We start from the raw sequence: 6,919 nt of genomic DNA on the forward strand, positions 1-6,919 counted from the left end.
TGTGAGGACTGTAAGGTCTGTGTCTAGATTATTTTTATTTTTTTGTATGTGGATGTCCAATTGTTCCAGCACCATTTGTTGAAAAAAGTGTCTTTGCTCCATTGGGTTGCCTTTGCTCCTTGGTCAAAGATCAATTGACTCTATTTATGTGAGTATTTCTGGGCTCGCTATTCTGTTCTAATGATCTATTTTTCTATTCTTTGCCAATACCACACTTTCTTGATTACTGTAGCTTTATAGTGAGTCTTAATGTTGGGTAGTGTCAGTTATTCGACTTTGTTTTTCTTCAATAATGTGTTGGGTACTCTGAGTCTTTCACCCCTCCATATACAAACCATTTTTTAACGGCTTTATGAAGATATAATTCACATACCATACAATTTACCCATTTAAAGTGTACGATTTAGTAGGTTTTGGTATATTACATTACTAATTGTTTTAAATTATGGTAAAACATTTATAACATACATTTTTCCATTTTAGTAATTTTAAGTGTACAAGTCAGTGGCAGTAATTACATTCAAAATGTTGTGCAACCGTCACCACTATCTATTTCCAAATCTTTTTCATCACTCTAAATAGAAATTTGCAACTGCTAAGCAGTGACTCCCTAGTTTCTTAGCTTGGCCATGACAAAATACCAAAAGCTAGATGGCTTAAAGCAGTAGCAATGTCTTGTCTCACGGTTCTGGAGGATAGGAGTCTGAGGTCAAGGTGTCAGCAGAGTCATGCTCTCGCTGACGGCTTTAGGGGAGAATTCTTCCTTGCTTCCTCTAGCTTCTAGGGTTTGCTGGCAATCCTTGGAGTTCCTTGGCTTGTAGATTCATCACTCCAGTCACATGGCCATCCTCTCCCTGTGTCTTCACATCACCTTCCCTCTGTGTATGTCTGTCTCTGTGTCCAAAGGACACCAGTCATACTGGATCAGGGCCAGTTCTAAAATGACCTCATCTTAACCTTGTTCAATTTGCACAGACTCTATTTCCAAATAACATCACATTCTGAGGTACTGGGGGTTAAGACTTCAATGTATCTTTCGTGGGGGGCATAATGTAACCCGTAATGCTCCCCATTCCTCCCTTCCCCCAGCCCCTGGCACTCTGTAATCTACTTTCTGTCTCTATGAATTTGCTTATCCTAGATAAGTGGGATACAATACTTGTCCTTTTGTGTCTGGCTTATTTCACTTAGCATAATATTTTCAAGGTTCATCTATGTTGTAGCATGGATCAGAACTTCATTCCTTTTTATGGGTGAATAAATAGTCCATTGTATGGATATGCCACATTTTTTTTTTTATCCATTTATATGTTGATGGACACTTGGGTTGTTTCCATCTTTTGGCTACTCTGAATAATGCTACAATGAACATTAGTGTTCAAGCCCTGCTTCCTCTTAAGTATTTTGACAGTGCACCTATATCAAGTTTTTAAAATTGCCGATGCAGGGGACACGGGTTCGTGCCCCGGTCCGGGAAGATCCCACATGCCGCGGAGCGGCTGGGCCCATGAGCCATGGCCGCTGAGCCTGCGCGTCCGGAGCCTGTGCTCCGCAACGGGAGAGGCCACAACAGTGAGTAGCCCGTGTACCGCAAAACAAAACAAAACAAAACAAAATAAAATTGCCCATCAATCCCCATGTGTGTCATTTACTTATAAATTATATACCTGTGCTATTATGTTATATATAGTGTACATAATAAATATGCTTAAAAGTGAAAGGGTGAGACAAGGCGTAAATAGGAATGAAGCCAACATAAATGAAGTAAATATAAATAAGCGTTTCTTCGTGAATCCTGGTTTGGAGACAATGAGGTACCGCTCTTCCTGAAAGAATATATGTGATTGACAGACGGCCTTGCCTTAACCTCCTGGTTGTAGCTTTCTCAGGATCTCATATTTCTTTGACGATCTGATGAAAATTATGGGCACTCTCCAAAAAAACTTCCCTCCAATAAACATAGCATTTCCAATACAAGTTTGGGAGATCCACAGAAGCCCAGAAAGCCTCATTTAAGATGACTTGCCTTAATCTGAAGGACTGCTTCAGCGGTGGAATTTCAGATATCTGCATAAAGTGACATTTGAAGGTGGGGAGAAAGAATTTTATTCACCTCCGCAGCCCTGTTTCTGAGTCTGTGGGTTTTTTAGGATAGCCTGACATTGCTGAAGAGAACAAACAAAGCAAAATATATGGAGATTGGAGTTGCATCCAATAATCAGAAAGTGCTTCTGAAGAGCCGAGAGAATAAAACAGAACTGCAGGTGATGAAGGTGGTGGTAGGAGTGGAAGGGAGGTTGTTGGGTGGGGGGTTGTGTATCCTGGCCCCTGAAGATGCCCATGGACTCCCACTGGGGTGATAGTCTGGCTTAAAGTCGCCAAGCTGATGGGTGGGATAATGTCAGATTCTCACTAAGGGGAAAATCACGGCGAGTTTGCATTTGGGTTTCCTTTCTGTTTTGGACCTTGCAGTAATAAGAAGCAAGCCATTTTCACATTCTCACTATCATCTCACTTATTGCCATTCGTATCAATTAGTGTCCAAACAGGAAAACAGAAACCATTCTAGGTGCTTTTAGCAGAAGGGGGTTTAATACTGGGAATTGGTCACAAATGTCTTAGAAGGGAGGAGGTGATGCTCAGAGGCTAGGAAGCTGCTACCATCCCTGGGTTGGAACCCACACTCGGGGTTGAGTAGCTGGAAGTGTTGCCACTGGAACAGCTGCCACTGAGCAGCAAGCAGGGAGCCTTCTTGCCCACTGATGCTAAGGAAGTGCCTACCCCAGGTGCCCACGCTGCTGCTGCCAATTCAGAAGTAACCTGCGGAAGCAGAGAACTCTGCTTCTCCCTCCCTCGTGCCTTCCCATCTCTCACCGGTCCCTCCCATTCGCAGAACCTAACTGGAGTTTGGGAAATGTAGTTTGCTAGCTTCCAGCACCTGCAGAACACAGAAGGGAGGACATGAAGCTGGGAGCCAACAGAGCACCAGCAAGTCACAGCAGCCATTGCAGACTCCGCCAGAAACAGACCCATGTGGACCACTGAATTTTCTGTCTCCCCTCCCCTGGGGTGCCCTCCTTAAAGACAGGGTGCTGTTTGTCCACCACACTTTCTCCAGCACCTTGAATGGGGTACCTGAGTCAGTGCTCCATAAAGCTGTTTTCCCTGACCATTTTATCCTCCCACGGAGACAGAGTGAGTGTTCTCCGCTTTCAGTGTATAAAGGAGGCAAGGTCCAGAAAGTCATGACTTGCCCAAAGAGACCCAGCTGCCATGACATGCCTGTCCGACAAGTCTCGGGAAGGTTTTGGGCGAGGACAGGCCTGACTTGGCAGTTGTCGGCGCCCCACTGCCCGCCACACCTTCCGGTCTGGCTGCCCAGAGCAAGCTGTGATGTGGATGTCTCTTTCAGGTCTACAAGTGCTCTCAGAGCTGAAGCCAAGAAGGGCTGACTCAGCTGTGACCTCCTCAGGGCTGGGAACTTCCTCCTGCCCCAGGAAATAGGGCATCCTGGCACCTCTCTGCCAAACGGGCCACGCTGGAAGTCAGGTAAGCTAGTCAATGGAGACAGGGGCTGGAAGAGGCAGGAGCGGGACCCTGCGTGGGACCCTCCCTCCTCTGTTCCCCAGGGTGGAGCTCTCCATCGCAGAGTCTCTGCTATACTTAAAGGGACAAGATTTCCCAAACCAAAAATTGGTACATGTGGTTAGACACATATGACTGTCTTTATGAGGAAAATGGGAGAGAGTGTTAGAAATAGGGTCTGTCTCAGGGTTTCTCAATCTTGGCACTCTTGACACTTGGGGGCCAGAGGATTCTTTGTTTTGGGGCTGTCCTGGGCACTGTAGGATGTTTAGCAACATCCCTGACTTCTACCCACTAGATGCATTCCTCAAGTTGCGACAACTGAAAATGTCTCCAGACATTGCCAAGTGTCCCCAGGGCAGGGTAGAGGGAAGCGCTCCAGTTGAAAAGCAATGGTCAGAATTCCCTGGCAGTCCAGTGGTTAGGACTCCATGCTCTCACTGCCAAGGGCCCGGGTTCCATCCCTGACCAGATAATAGGATTCTGTGCGACGCAGCCAAAAAAAAAAAAAAAAAAGCAATGGTCTATCCCCAAAACTCAGGGTGTATCTCTACCCTGGACATGGCCAGTGGCCAGGAGATGGTGCCCAGTCTGGCAGAAATATAGTCCTGCCCCTTGAGGAGGGAGGCACAATACTGGCCCTAGTCTGAGGGAAGAGACAGATCCTGACCCTGGGGAACTTCTGGTCTAATGGGGGAGATTAGACAGCCCCTAGAGAAACAGGAAAACATGGTGGTTAAGAGCATTGAACTTTGAAGCCAGAATCCAGTATTCAAATCCTGGCTCCACCATTAATAGGATAAGTTACCTCTTTGAGCCTCAGTTTCCTTATTTGTATGATGGGGATAATGATGGCACCTATGTTGTAGAGTTCTGTAAAATTATTTATTTATTATTTATTTGTTTTTATGATCGACTTTATTTTTTAGAAAAGTTTTAGGTTTACAGAAAAATTGAGAAGCTAGTACAGAGTTCCCGTATATCTCATGCCAGTTTTCTCTGTTATTAACATTTGTTATAATTAATAACCCAACACTGATACTTTTTATTATTAACTAAAGCCCATAGTTTATTCGGATTTCCTTAGTTTTACCTGCGGTCTTTTTTCTGTTCCAGGATCCCATCCGGGACAGCTCAGTATATTTTGTTGTCATGGCTCCTTAGGCTCTTCTTGGTTGTGACAGTTTCTCAGACTTTTCTTTTTTTATAAATTTATTTATTTATGGCTGTGTTGGGTCTTTGTTGCTGCGCACGGGCTTTCTGTAGCTATGGCGAGTGGGGGCTACTCTTCATTGCGGTGCGCAGGCTTCTCATTGCGGTGGCTTCTCTTGTGGAGCACGGACTTTAGGTGCATGGGCTTCAGTAGTTGCGGCACGTGGGCTTCAGTAGTTGTGGCTCACGGGCTCTAGAGCGCAGGCTCAGTAGTTGTGGCGCACGGGCTTAGTTGTTCCGCAGCATCTGGGATCTTCCCAGAACAGGTCTCGAACCGTGCCCCTGCATTGGCAGGCGGATTCTTAACCACTGTGCCACCAGGGAAGCCTTCAGACTTTTCTTGCTTGTGATGACCTTGACAGTTTTTAGGAGTACTAGTCAGGTATATTGCAGGATGCCCTTTTACTGGAATGTGTCTGACTTTTTCTCGTGATTGGACTGGGATTCTAGATTTGAGGAGGAGAAGGTCACAGGGGTAAAGCACCCTTCTCATCGTGTTGTCTCAATACTACATCCTATCAACATGACTTATGACTGACCACCTGGCTGAGGTGGTGGCTGTCAGCTTTCTCTGCAGTGAAGTCCCTCCCTCTCTCCTGGCTGTGCTCTTGGGAAGGAAGTGGCTGTGCCCAGTCCACGCTTAAGGAGTGGGGAACCTCATAAGGAATTTGTGAAGACTGAATCAGTGCAGAAATACATGCTCCTCAGAACAGTGCCTGGCATGGGGTAACTCTTCTGAACGATTTGCTGTTATGATGATGATAGGGAGACCCTCTGAAGAGGAGATTGGATGGTCCCCCCACAGAAAACATACTCAGGGCAACTTGGAAGACGGTATGCTGGGTTAGGCAGAATAATGACCCCCTACCCTCCAAAGATGTCCCAGGAATTTATGAATACGTTGCCTTACATAGCAAAAGGGATTTTGCAGATGTGATTAAAGGTATGGACCTTGAGATGGGAGATTAAACTGGATCATCCAGGGGAGCCAATCTAATCACATAGATCCTTAAAAGTGGAGAAGCTTTCCTGGCTAAAAGTACAGAGAGAAGGGCTTCCCTGGTGGCGCAGTGGTTGAGAATCCGCCTGCCAATGCAGGGGACACAGGTTCGAGTCCTGGTCCGGGAGGATCCCACATGCCGCGGAGCATCTAAGCCCGTGTGCCGCAACTGCTGAGCCAGTGCTCTGGAGCCCACGAGCCACAACTACTGAGCCAGCGTGCTGCAGCTATTGAGGCCTGCGCGCCTGGAGCCCGTGCTCCGCAACCAGGGGGGCCACCGCAATGAGAAGCCCACACACCACGGCGGGGAGTAGCCCCCGCTCGCCACAAATGGAGAGGGCCCGTGCGCAGCCACGAAGACCCAACACAACCAAAAATAAATAAATAAATTTATTTAAAAAAAAAGTACAGAGAGAAGGTACACAAGGTCAGTGGCTTGTGACATGGACGGCAGAGGGTCAGAGAGATGGCAGCATAAGCACTTGACCTACTGTTGCCAGTTTTGAAAGTGGAGGGAAGGGCTCCAGACCCCAGGAAGGCGTGCAGCCCTGCCAACGCCTGGAGTTTAGCCCCATGAGACCCGTGTTGGACCTCCTATCTACAGAACCATGAGGTGATACACCTACAGTATTTAAAGCTGCTGACGTTGGTCAAGACGGCGATAGGAAACTAATACGTGTACCGACAAGCACGGGGTTGGAAGTGGAAATATAGTCCTCGAGCAGAAATTGCTGCTTACTAACTGCAAACGAATCAGCTTTCTGGCCCTCTTACCCTGTGAACTCAGTTCTTCCAGAACAATAACAACAACCACCAAAAAAACATTGGTGCTGATGCTGCCATTTCTTGGGGGCCAGCTGCGCCCCAGGCACTCTGCTGGGGCTTTTAGAACACTGTGTCGTTTAATCTTCACACCGCACCATGCTGTCTCCAAATTTACAGAACAGACAGAGGCAAGGATCTTCTGCCCTTCTTCATTCCTGGGTCAGCTCCCTGCTAATAATTAACTCTTTACAAGTTGGAAGTGGATTTTCAGTAAGTCAAAGTCCCTTTCAATCCAAGGGGTCAATTAGAGGAGATGTGTTTGCTATCTTACAGGCCTTGGTTCAGGGTCCTGGTAGA

The sequence above is a fragment of the Grampus griseus genome (genome assembly GCF_964374135.1).
Source record: "Grampus griseus genome assembly, chromosome: 10".
NCBI lineage: Eukaryota > Metazoa > Chordata > Mammalia > Artiodactyla > Delphinidae > Grampus > Grampus griseus.